Below are 12,234 nucleotides of genomic sequence, written 5' to 3' on the forward strand. Positions count from 1 at the left end.
TCTAGTTTATCAATTCTTTCTTGCATGGATTGTACCTTTGGTGTCATAGCTAAACAGTTGTCACCATGCCAAGGTCATCTAGATTTTCTTCCTATGTTATGTTCGAGGAGTTTATAGCTTTTCCCTTTACATTAATTTTTGTAAATGGTATAAGGTCTGTGTCCAGTAGCTTGCAGTTTTTATTTTATTTTATTTATTTATTTTTTGCAGTTTTAGAACAAAATTTATATCACTTTTCAGTGACTTGCTTTTCTTTAGAATTGGTATGTGTCTTCAAGTCTGTTTTAACTGATCTTAATGTGCCTAATAATTTTTTTCTGATTAGCATTTTGCAGGTATATCTTTAACATCCTTTTATTTTTAGTCTTACTCTTCTTTATGCTTTATGTATTTTCTTGTAAAAGACTTCTGCTGCATCTTTTTTCCTAGTCATCTGTATTGTGATGGTAAATTTAACCCCTTTTTAAAATTACATTGCAGATACATTTGGATTTATTTCTGCCATTTTATTTTATACCTATATTTATTCTCTTTCTCATCTTCCTTCTCTGTCTCCTTTCACCTTTTTTCTTACTTCTTGCTTCCTTTGGATTGATTTTTCCCTATTCATTCTTCCACTTCTACTTGTTTGGAAGTTACATGCTTTATTATAATTATTATTAGTTTAATAACTTCTCTCAAAATTTTTCCTGGATAATTAACAAGATTTAAAAATAATCAAAATCTTGAACTTTCCCTTCTAATTAATAAAAGGAACTTAGAATCCTATGTAACAACCCATGCATCTCTTCAACCAATATGCTGATTTTGTCTTGTATTTAAGTTTTGCCATATATTATTAATCCTATAATTCCCAGGTTGTTATAGTTTTACACAATTAAAATTTGTTTATATTTACCATCATGCTTTCTCAGCATTTCTTTTTTTTTTTTAAAGATTTTTATTTATTTATTTGTCAGAGAGAGAGAGAGAGCACAAGCGGGGGGAGCAGCAGAGGGAGAGAGAGAAGCTGGCTCCCCGCTGACCAGGGAGCCCCACGTGGGGGGCTCGATCCTGGAAACGGGGATATGACCTGAGCCGAAGGCAGACGCTTAACCAACTGAGCCACCCAGGTGTCCCTCAACATTCCTTCCTGAACCTCAGAACTTTCTACCAGGATTGCTTTCTTTCTTCTTGAATTTTATTCTTTAACTTTTCTTGTAGTGAAGTTCCACTGGTGGTAAACTCTTAGCTTTTAGTTAAAGGCATAGAATGTGTTTAATTTAGCCTTGCTTTAAAAAAAATTATTTTGCTACACATAACTCAAATTGCACAGATATTTTTTCATGGCACTTCCGTATGTTATTTTACTGCCCTTGGCTCTTATCATTGCTTGTGAATTTGATTGGCAGTCCAATTGTTATTCCTTTATGGTTCATCTTTTTTCCTGTTTTAAAGATATTTTCTTCATTTTGATATTTGCAGCTTCACAACTGGATTTTTAAAAAATATGTATCGTGTTTGCAACATGTATATCTTGAGCCTAGGAAGCCACATATTTCATAATTTCTGGAAATTATCATCCATCATTTCTTTAAATAACTTATCTCCCCTATTCTTTCTATTTTCTCCTGCTGGAACTTTGATTACACATATGTTAGGATTCCCCCACTTATCTTATATTCTACATCTCTGTTCTCTTACTCTTTCCTTTCATATTCTCTCTTGCTGTCATTCTTTTTTAGGACTATTCAGTTTTTTAGTGTTGTTCAGTTGTACTCTTGTTGTATGCCCATCTATTGAATTTTTTATTTCTATGATTTTAATTTTTAAAATTGTGTTCCAGTGTTTTCTTGCAGCTGCATAGTCATTTTAATAGTTTAATTTTTACTGATATCTTATTTCTTAAAATATTTTATCACAGTTAACTTAAACTCTCTATCTGATAAAACTAACACTTCACATATTGAAAGACTTAGATCCATCATCTTTGTTTCCACAATCTCTTTTTTGTAGTGGATTACTTCTTCCTATATTATGCAATTTTATTGTGAGGTAATAATTGGGTGAACTTTACATATTGGAACCCTGAGAGACCCATATTTAAGACAGTATTCTTTAGAGAATATTTGTATTTGCATTTCTCAAGCATCAGTGGCCACTACTAACCTGGAATCATTTTATTGCAGCTTTACTAGCCGGGCTTTAATTTGCAGGTCTGTGGAGACAGTACCCATTTGATCATAGACTCACATGAAGGCAGGCTTATGGTACCAAATTCTAGTTATTATCAACCCACAGTCTTATCAGAGAGAGACATCTTTCACTGTGGGGTTTCCCTGATTTCATTAGCTCTGCAATATTTGTTGTGATAAATTCTATTTTATCGTGGAGAGATTTTTTTTGAATGTTAGTCTGTCACTGTTAAAAATCCTGTTTTGTGTTTTCATTCTTTCCTTCTGATTTCTAACGACTCCTGGTGACTAGAGGTTACTACATAGTGGCACAAAAGAAAAGATTTTATGCATCCTTCGCCAAAAAATTTTAAAGAAAGGGACCACACAAAAATTTAAAAATGCAATCTGAAGCAGCACTGGCTTCGGCACTGTGGAGTTTAGTGATAGACTGTGGTGGTTTTTATTGCAAGCAACGCTCCCAGAAATAGGCCCATGAAAGGCACCTGGGTGGCTCAGTTGGTTAAACATCCGCCTTTGGCTCAGGTCGTGATCCTGGGAGCGCCACTTGGAGCTCCCTGCTCAGTGGAGAGTCTGCTTCCCCCTCTCCCGCTTCCCCTCCCTTCCCCTCCACTCCTGCTCTCTCTCTTTCTCACAAATAAATAAAATCTTTAAAAAAAAAAGTGCCCATGAAACCAGACTCTCTTAGTATTCAGCTGGAGTGAAATTGGGAAAAGAAAAGAAACAGTTTTGTATTAAACAAGCTTTAATAATTGTGAATTCTTGCTAATAAATATGAAGCCATATGTTCTGTTTCACTCTCAGACTACAAACGCTCCTCATTTAAGGCAATGTTAAGAAAAGAGTAACATCTGTGCCAATATGGTTCTGACAGTCCAATAATTTGCACTGATATGCATGCTCCACTTAGATTACCTTGTTAGATATCTGCTAAAGATTTGAACATGAGGCCTGATCAATCAAAACCATAACTCAACTCAACAATCCATGGTCTGCTTTGCTTTGGAAAGCAAATAAAACTTCTGGAAAACAGATGTTACAATTTTTATCGCTGTGTCTGTAATAAGAGTTTCTATGTCCAAAGCACTACGAGCGCTTCAAAATTCCTGAGAGCAAATGTGAACAGTGTAGGGAGCAGTGGATGCCTATGGTGTCTGAGTTCTGGGGGTTGGGTTGTTAAAAAAAAAGAAGTAAGAAAACTGGAGAGGGGAAAGAATGCAGACATGCATTGACACTTTGTTGTTTTTTTTTTTTTTAAAGATTTTATTTATTTATTTGAGAGAGAGAGAATGAGATAGAGAGAGAGAGCATGAGAGGGAGGAGGGTCAGAGGGAGAAGCAGACTCCCGCCGAGCAGGGAGCCCGATGCGGGACTCGATCCCGGGACTCCAGGATCATGACCTGAGCTGAAGGCAGTCGCTTAACCAACTGAGCCACCCAGGCGCCCTGCATTGACACTTTGATGACACATATCGATACATAGTAGCAATGCTGGGTGTCCTGATGGAGCTTCCTGAGACAATGGAATGGAAAACCCTAAACATAATTTCTTGTAGTTTTAGCAGAGTTGAGAGGGAAGCCAGCTGTGGATGGCAGTTCTATGGGAATAAAGTTACTCCTGTTGTGGACAAAACTCTGAGCAGAACTGCATCTGGCTTATTAAAAATTCAGTGAAATAGCTTATTTCTGCTCATAAACCATATCCATTGATCCAGCCTATCCTGCTATTGAATTAGAAAATGAATACATGAAGAATAATGATAAAAAGTTCATACTTGCTTAGTGCTGCCTACCACTGGAGCATGGTAAAAGCGCTTCACAAGCACTTTTTGAAATTTGCCCATTGTCTTTATGAATTTAGTACAGTATTATCCCCTTTTTTATATAAGACATGACTGAAATATAGAATAGTATGTAGCTTCCCTAATGTCCAACAGAACTGGTATTTGAATCTAGGCAGCTCTGCTTTGCTACACAATCCTACTTCATTCTAACCAAAGTTATTGCTTTATAACTTAGAAAATTGGCACTGGACAAATTAAGGAATATTTCCCAGGCTATCTTGATAGCAAAGTGACAGAGACCAGGTTAGAAAGTATCTTCAGTTCTGACCTTCAGCCCTACACCTCTAACATAATTGACTGAAAATGGTGCAGACCCGATAGTGAAGTGGATTTATTTATTTTTTAAAAAAGATTTATTTTATTTATTTGAGAAAGAGAGAAGGGGGAGGGGCAGACAGAGAACTCTCAAGCAGACTCCCCACTGAGCACAGAGCCTGACATGGGGCCTGATCCCACAACCCTGAGATCATGACCTGAACTGAAATTGCGAGTCCAACACTTAACCAACTGTGCCACCCAGGCGCCCCAGTGAAGGGGATTTAAAAATGAAGTCATGACACAACAATTTAGATTATATCCTGGACAAAAGAGACACAGGCAATGTGAATGAGGTAAGGGTGTGAGTTGTAATACACATTCTACACTTTCTATGCCTTTACCCCTTATAGATTTTCTGTGTAGAGCTACAGTTCTTCAGGAAAAGTTAAAAATGATACCAGGAATAGCAAATACATGAGCCATGCATATTTACAGAAGTTTGAATCACTATTCTGTGTTTACCTCCAGGTTAAATTTCTTTATTATTTTCTGAGTACATTGAGATATTTATAGGGTGTATATTCAAATTGCTACATCAATTAATATACTGTATGATCAGGTGACATGACATTAAGCTCTATTTCCTTAGAAATATACAAAACCATAAAAGGCCTCACAGATCTCAAGTGAATTTGAACTTTGGAAAGCTCAATAACTAAAAGATATAGTATCACCTTGATTTTACCAAAAGCAAAATGAAAATTTTATTATTATACCTTTTAAAGGAAAAAATATATTTTATTTCATGAAGGTAAAATAAAAGCAACCATTTGTTCTGTATTTCATATAGTCATAAAGTGAGCATCTTAGACTAGTTGCTCTTTGATGTGTTTACCTCATCGAGTTATGAAAGTTAAAATTCCTAGAAGCATTAGGAATACAACTTCTTCTAAAACAGTTAATGAGGGAAATTATTTGCAAAAACAATGTGAGTAAAAATCTAGAAGGTATGTGATTAAAAGACAGCAGAAAGCTTTTCTAAGAACTTGTTCAGCTATGAAATTATAATTTCTAAAGTTATCTTTAAAATTGGTTATATAGTATTTTTGATTCAGTTACTGATGCATGTCTAAAAAACTACTACTCAATCTAAAACACAAATTATTAAATATACATTTAAAAAAAAAAACTTATACCAAGCAATGTCTTCAATAGGGACTCTTGCCCAACCACACACTTCTGGAGGCTGAGAGTGGACAAAATTCAGATATGGGGTGGGTGTCTCCAAAGCTATAGAAATCAGAGAGACAGAAGCAATGGGGCAAAGGTTGAGATACTAAAGTGCAAATTAAATGTTAACAGAAAACATAATTTCCATGTTTTGCTGAGATAGCTATAAGGTCTCAGGCCAAAATCTCCCTTCCTGAAAGGAGCTTTTGTTGTTTCTTTTTCAGGAAATGGAAGCCACAGGCAGAAGTATGGACAGTGGAGGCAGCTTTTTCCCAGGTCTGCTAAAGGAAAGACATAGAGTCAACCTGTGTTTCTACTTGCTTCTTCCCCCACTTGGAATACGAGGAGGGAAGATCTCCAAATCAAGCCCTTTAACATTATGTTGAACAAGAGCGGGATTACGCTCCTTGTATTTTTGTGAGTCAGAGTGTGTGTTGGGCTGGTTCCCAGGAAAGCAGCTTTCTTGTCCTGTCTTTCTGCCTAGAAAGGGAATGTGTGTGTGTGTGTGTGTGTGTGTGTGTTGGGGTGGGGTGGGGTGGGGTGTGGATAAATGGGAAGGAGACCAGATATCAGGTAAGAGGTTTCCTTGTTTCCTTCTCCGGGGGCAAGAGAAGGCCAGGGTGATATACAAAACCACAGCTGCCAAATGGGGCTTTTCTCTTTGGCAGCTAAAAAAGTCAACACTCCTGTAACACCCAAGATTGCAACTTTTGGTGCTGAGACATCCACTGTCTATTGTTCTATAAAATCACTTTTACTAACAATGAGAAAGAAAAAAGAAATAATACATATCCATACGCACAGCCCCAAGAACCTTGTCTTGCCTAACCAAAAAACCTCCCTTTCTTGAGGAAGAAGAGAATATATGTGACTGGTGGCAGTTATATATAAGAATGTACTTCTGTGCTCATTTTGGTTTCAGTAGGGTTTACCCAATAAGCGACAAGTAAGTGGAAGAATTTGAGCTCCTTTATCTTCCAGATACATAAGTTCATGATCTCATCACTGTACTATGTTCTCAATGAAGGCTAATTACTTGGATTTGGAACAAATTAACAATTAGAGGTAAAAGTAATTATGAGATTAATTACATGCTAGTATTTAACAAACACAATTGTCTAAATAAAATCAATCTACTTCCTATATTTAGGACTAAAAACTCTTATTAGTATATCATCTAACTATAGTTATTAACATAAATCTAAAAGCCTTTCATTCATCAAAACATTTAGCAACGCATTCTAAGGGTTGGGATTAGTCCTAGTCTATAGCACCAGCAAGTACAGTTGTGTATGTTGCACACTCTGCAATTCCAGGTCATTCCTATCTCAGTGCACAACGTGGTGTCCCTAAGTGAGACCTTGAAAGTCAGTTTATGAAGAGGAATAAGCTCCAGGTTTTGCCATTATCAAAGGACTTTGAGTTAGTGTTAAACAAGTGGATGCCTTTGCTCTTGAAGACATCTAAAGAAAGAAGATCCAGATTCTGTCAAGCCCACTTTTGGATATTTTCATTTAGTTCCCAATGTCAGTAATTTTTATTTCTTGTGGATATTTCTTATCCAATAATGACCCTTCACTGCTATCATTCTTCTTGCTCATTAAAGATGACTTGACAAGGATGTCAATATTCAGATGAGGGACTTCTCCAGTTCTGAAGAGGGAAGTGAGGAGAAAGCATTTTGGTGACACATGTCAGTGTAACCTGCCTTCAGAGAGGGAAGTAGATTCATCTCCATCCTAATCCCTGCCTTCTCAGGTAGATGAGCTATGATGACACAAGGAATTTCAAGGAAGTGACTCTTACCATTATTTCTATCATGAAAAGAAAAAGATGGCCCTATGTCCAATAATTTACAGGGAAGCAAAAGTTGCACAAAAGACTGGCTTCTCCTTTGGACTCACACATTTGTAAGAATGGTAACTGAGAAAAATATACATGCAGAAACCACTAGTATAAAAACAAAGAAATTGAGGAACATAGATATTAGAATATTAAATTGTACACTCTTAGATAAGGAAAATAAAAACAAATGTGATCAGAATTTAAAAGGAAACTAGGAAAAACATAATCTGAGAAAAACTGTCGTTACCCTGAGTTAAGTGTCATGAAAATAGCATTTCCAGTTCTAACATTTCCTCTCCCTTTCCATTTTTGAACTTGCTCTTTAAAAAATTTAGAACATTTAGGATGCCTGGGTGGCTCAGTCAGTTAAGCATCTGCCTTCGGCTCAGGTCATGATCTCAGCGTCCTGGGATCCAGCCCCTTGACTCTTGGGGGGCTTCCTGCTCAGCAGGGAGTCTGCTGCTCAATCTCTCCTTCTGCCCCTCCCCCCTGCTCAAGCTTGGGCGCGCTCTCTCTCTGTCAAATAAATAAATAACATTTTTAAAAATTTTTTTAAAATTTTGAAACATTTATTCAGTATTACTAGGTTCACAATTTGAGAATATTGTCTTTTAAAATATGCAGTAAAGAATACCATGCACTGCGGTCATCATAAGCTTGTGTGGCTACAATTTAGAGGCTCTTTTCCTTACCCATGCTGATATATAAAAAGCAAGTACGTATTCAGCATTTCTTTGTAACTGTCTTGCATATGCCCTGCATATGCAATTTTTTAAAGCATAAGACACATTCTTTGTCTTCAAGGAACTTACCTTCTTATAAGATAAGTAACAAAAACCTGAAATTTATTAATAAATACTGAGATATTATGCAAAGGTAAATTGCATGCCACAATTCCTGTCAAGAAAAGAAATAATTAAAATGACAAGTTTGGGAAATATTTGTTCTATTTATGGAAGAAAAATGATTACGGTCCTTAATATATGAAGAGCTCTTAAAATGATTAGAACATAAATATTTTAATAGAAAAATGGGAAAAGATCTAAGTTTACCCACCCCCTTAAAAACAACATTAAATCAGGATAGTATAAAAAAAAAGTCAAGCTCTGATATAAGTAAGGAAATGCCAACTAAAACAATGAGATGACTGACAATTTTTGCCTATAAGATTATACAATCTCATAAAGTTTTGCCATATCAAATGTTGGTCACTAGGATGGATAAAAGGTGCATTGGTATTCTGCTGATGAGTATTTAAATTGGTACAAACTTTACAAAGTACATACCTTTGATTCTGCTTCCAAAACGTTTCTGAAGAAATAATTTTTCTTAATAGTAAAATTAGGGGCACCTGGGTGGCTCAGTCAGTTAAGCGTCTGACTCTTGATTTCGGCTCAGGTCATGACCTCAGGGTCCTGAGATGGAGACCCATGTCAGGTTCTGCGCTCAGCGTGAGACTGCTTAGGATTCTTTCCCTCTCCCTCTGCCCCTCCCCTCCCCACCGGACATGCACTCAGTCTCTCTTTCTCTCTTTCTAAAAAAAAAAAAAAGTAAAATTCATCTTAAACTGCTGTGTATAATATAATTTCATTGGGGGGGAATTTTTATAAGATTGAATTTATTTATTTGACACAGAGAGACACAGCAAGAGAGGGAACACAAGCAGTGGGAGTGGGAAAGGGAGAAGCAGGCTTCCTGCGGAACAGGGAACCTGATGCGGGGCTCGGTCCCAGGACCCAGGGATCATGACCTGAGCCGAAGGCAGACGCTTAACGACTGAGCCACCCAGGCGCCCCTAGAATATTCTTTAAATACCCAAATACTAATAGTGATTATTTCTGTAGGTGAATTTTAGAACAAATTTAAGTCCATATTTTCTGTATCTTCTAGAATTATTTTGCAGTATGCAAATATTATTATCCTCATAAATAGAAAAAAGCAAATATTATACAATGTTAAGTGCCTCTCAAATTTTTTCTTTCCCACCTGCCATAAACAGATTTCCTAATATTTATAACACCTCATAGAATTTATTTATTTACTTACTTATTTTATAAGGCAGTGGCACTGAAAGAATCTAAACTTCTCAAATACTTCTGTTTAGAGTGGTTGATGTATACACAGGACCAATTTCAAGGAAAAAGGAATGCATCCGCTGTGAATCTATTCCACAAATCTTTCTTAATCTCTCTTCCATCTCCATTACTTAAGCCTATATGACTTGGAAGTCACAAGTTGTTTTCTGAAGCTGATTTATTACCCAGTATTTGTAAGACTTTAGCCAAATGATTTAGAATCTCTGAACCTCATAGGTAAAATTTGAGTTACTAACAGATTTAGAATGCCCTAAATCGATAATCATTTATAAATCAGCAGGGCAAACACAATGCCTTTCTTTTTTTCCTAATATAGTGTCTAGGACATGATAGTTTTGGAAACTAAATAAATCAATGAATGGATAGATGGATTAATGAATGAATTGACCATAGAATACTAGTATCTCCTTGAAAGCAAGAGCAAATTTTTATTCATGGTTGTTAAAGTATGGTCTTCAAACCAGTAGCATCAACATCAATGGAGTTTGTTTGAATTACAAATTCTAGGCTCCACCCTGGAGACTGGGGACTGGGACCTAGTAATCTGCATTTTATCAAGCCCTCCAATATCATTCTGAAGCATGCTAAAATTTAAGAATCTCTGACTTAGGTTGCTTTTCAATTGTTAGTATGTACTGATTGGAGTTTGATGAGTTCATTGACAATGTAGCTTCTAGGCAATCCATGCACATCTAAATAGAGTGCTTCTGAAATTAACACCTAGTGCCAAAGTTTGCAAATTGCATTCTTTGTCATGTGCCATATGAAAGTGTTTATTTATTTGGGGCATGTAGTTGGTTGTCAGTACTTGAACATTTAGCATTTGGACACTTTACAAAAAGAATCTAGATCTCAAAAAATGTTGCCCTCTTTTTCTTCATGGCAAGACATGCTGGACCTTAGCTCCTCCAGCATCATCATCATATTATTCTCCCACTCCAGAGATCAAGTATTACTTTATTATCTTGCTTGAACTGTTGTTTTTCTTAATCTCAAGCTGTTTCACAAACTGTCTATGAATGCATGGGTGACTCATTTTTCCAGTTTGTCTGGGACAGACTCAGTTTATACCTTTGTCCCACCTAATTATTCATAGTCTTCCCTTTGTCTCCAAAGTATCTTGGTTTGGATGATAAATTATAGGTCACCCTATTCAAAGGTATTTGCTTTTGCAATTCCAGACTTACCGTCCCTTTTCAAAGTTAATATAGAAGATCCTCTAACAAAAGACAAAGGTAAATGTGATCCTAGGTATGGGAAGAGGAAAGAGGGCAAGTTTAGAAGCAGACCCCAAATCATGTATGCCAAGAATAAAACGTCTTTAAATATTATCATTTTGTCTTAAAATCTATGTATGTGGACGCTGGTGCAGTGTGCATGTGGTTTTGATGAAAGCTCCCACTCACAGTTTCGTTTCTGTACAAAACCTCATTACATCAGTACAAATGTACACACACTTATTGGTTTGTACACTTCTTATGAAAATAAACATACAAACAAGAATAACAAAATCCTAATTATTATGTGGAAAATTTCTTTACCAGTACTCTTTTCTTCTCATATATTTGACACAATAAACTAAGCTAATTACCACACCTTTCTCTTTGCTGTCCCACAGCGTGGCCCGTGTCTACAGCATGGATTCTAACCATTTCCTTATAATCCTATAATGCATGAACTCATAAGATAATTCTAATGTGGACTTCAAGTAATACTTAAGCAACTTTTAATTTGTTCTTTTAGAATTTGTTTTCTCTTGTATTGATACTAAGCCTGAATTCTCTTTCACATTACAAAAAATTCAGGTGATTTTTTTTTCCTTTAAGCTTCATATGATTGGATTTTATATGCTGCTGGTAGTATGATTATATTAGGTATTATTTAGAAATTTCTCACAGGACAGATACCAAGGTTTCAACTCATTTGTATCTCTGTAATAACAAATGCTGAATTTTTAACAAGCATGTTAACAATAATAAAGTTTTTTGGAAAGATGTCATTGCCAGGATTGATTCTAAGCATGTTGATTGTGTTAACTCATTTAATAATCAGAAGAACTATGTAGAGAAATTAGCACCCTTGTGCATTGTTAGTGGAAACGTAAAATGGTATAGATGTTACTGAAAATAGTCTGGTGGCTCTTCAAAAACTTTTAAATATTTATTACCATATGATACAGCAATTCTATTTCTGGGTATAGATCCAAAAGAATTGAAAGCAGAATTTCAAAGAAAAATTTGCACACCCATGTTCATAGCAGCATTATTCATGGTAAGCAAAAGACAAAAGCAGACCAAGTGTTCATCAATGGATAACTTGATGTGGATATGGATAACAAAATGCGATTTATACATACAATAGAATATTATTCAGCTTTAACAAGGAAGAGAATTCTGACACATGCTACAATATAAATGAATTTTGAGCACATTATACTAAGTGAATTAAGTCAACCACAAAAAGACAACTATTGTATGATTCCACTCACATGAAGTATCTAGAGTAGTCAAATTCATAGAAACAGATTGAAGAGTAGGCCAGAGCCTTAGGAAGGGGGAAATGGAGAACTGTTTTTTCGTGGGTATAGAGTTTCAGTTTTGTAAGATAAAAAAATTCTGGACATTGGTTACACTGCAATGTGAATATACTTAATACTCCTGAACTGTACATTTTAAAATGGTTAAGGGGTGTGTAGGTGGCTCAGTCGTTCAAGCATCAGACTCTTCGTTTACATTCAGATCATGGTCTCAGGGTCATGAGATTAAGCACCATGTTGGACTCTGCCCTG

This window comes from Mirounga leonina, unplaced genomic scaffold (assembly GCF_011800145.1).
Source record: "Mirounga leonina isolate KUSES-001 unplaced genomic scaffold, KU_Mleo_1.0 Mir_129, whole genome shotgun sequence".
NCBI lineage: Eukaryota > Metazoa > Chordata > Mammalia > Carnivora > Phocidae > Mirounga > Mirounga leonina.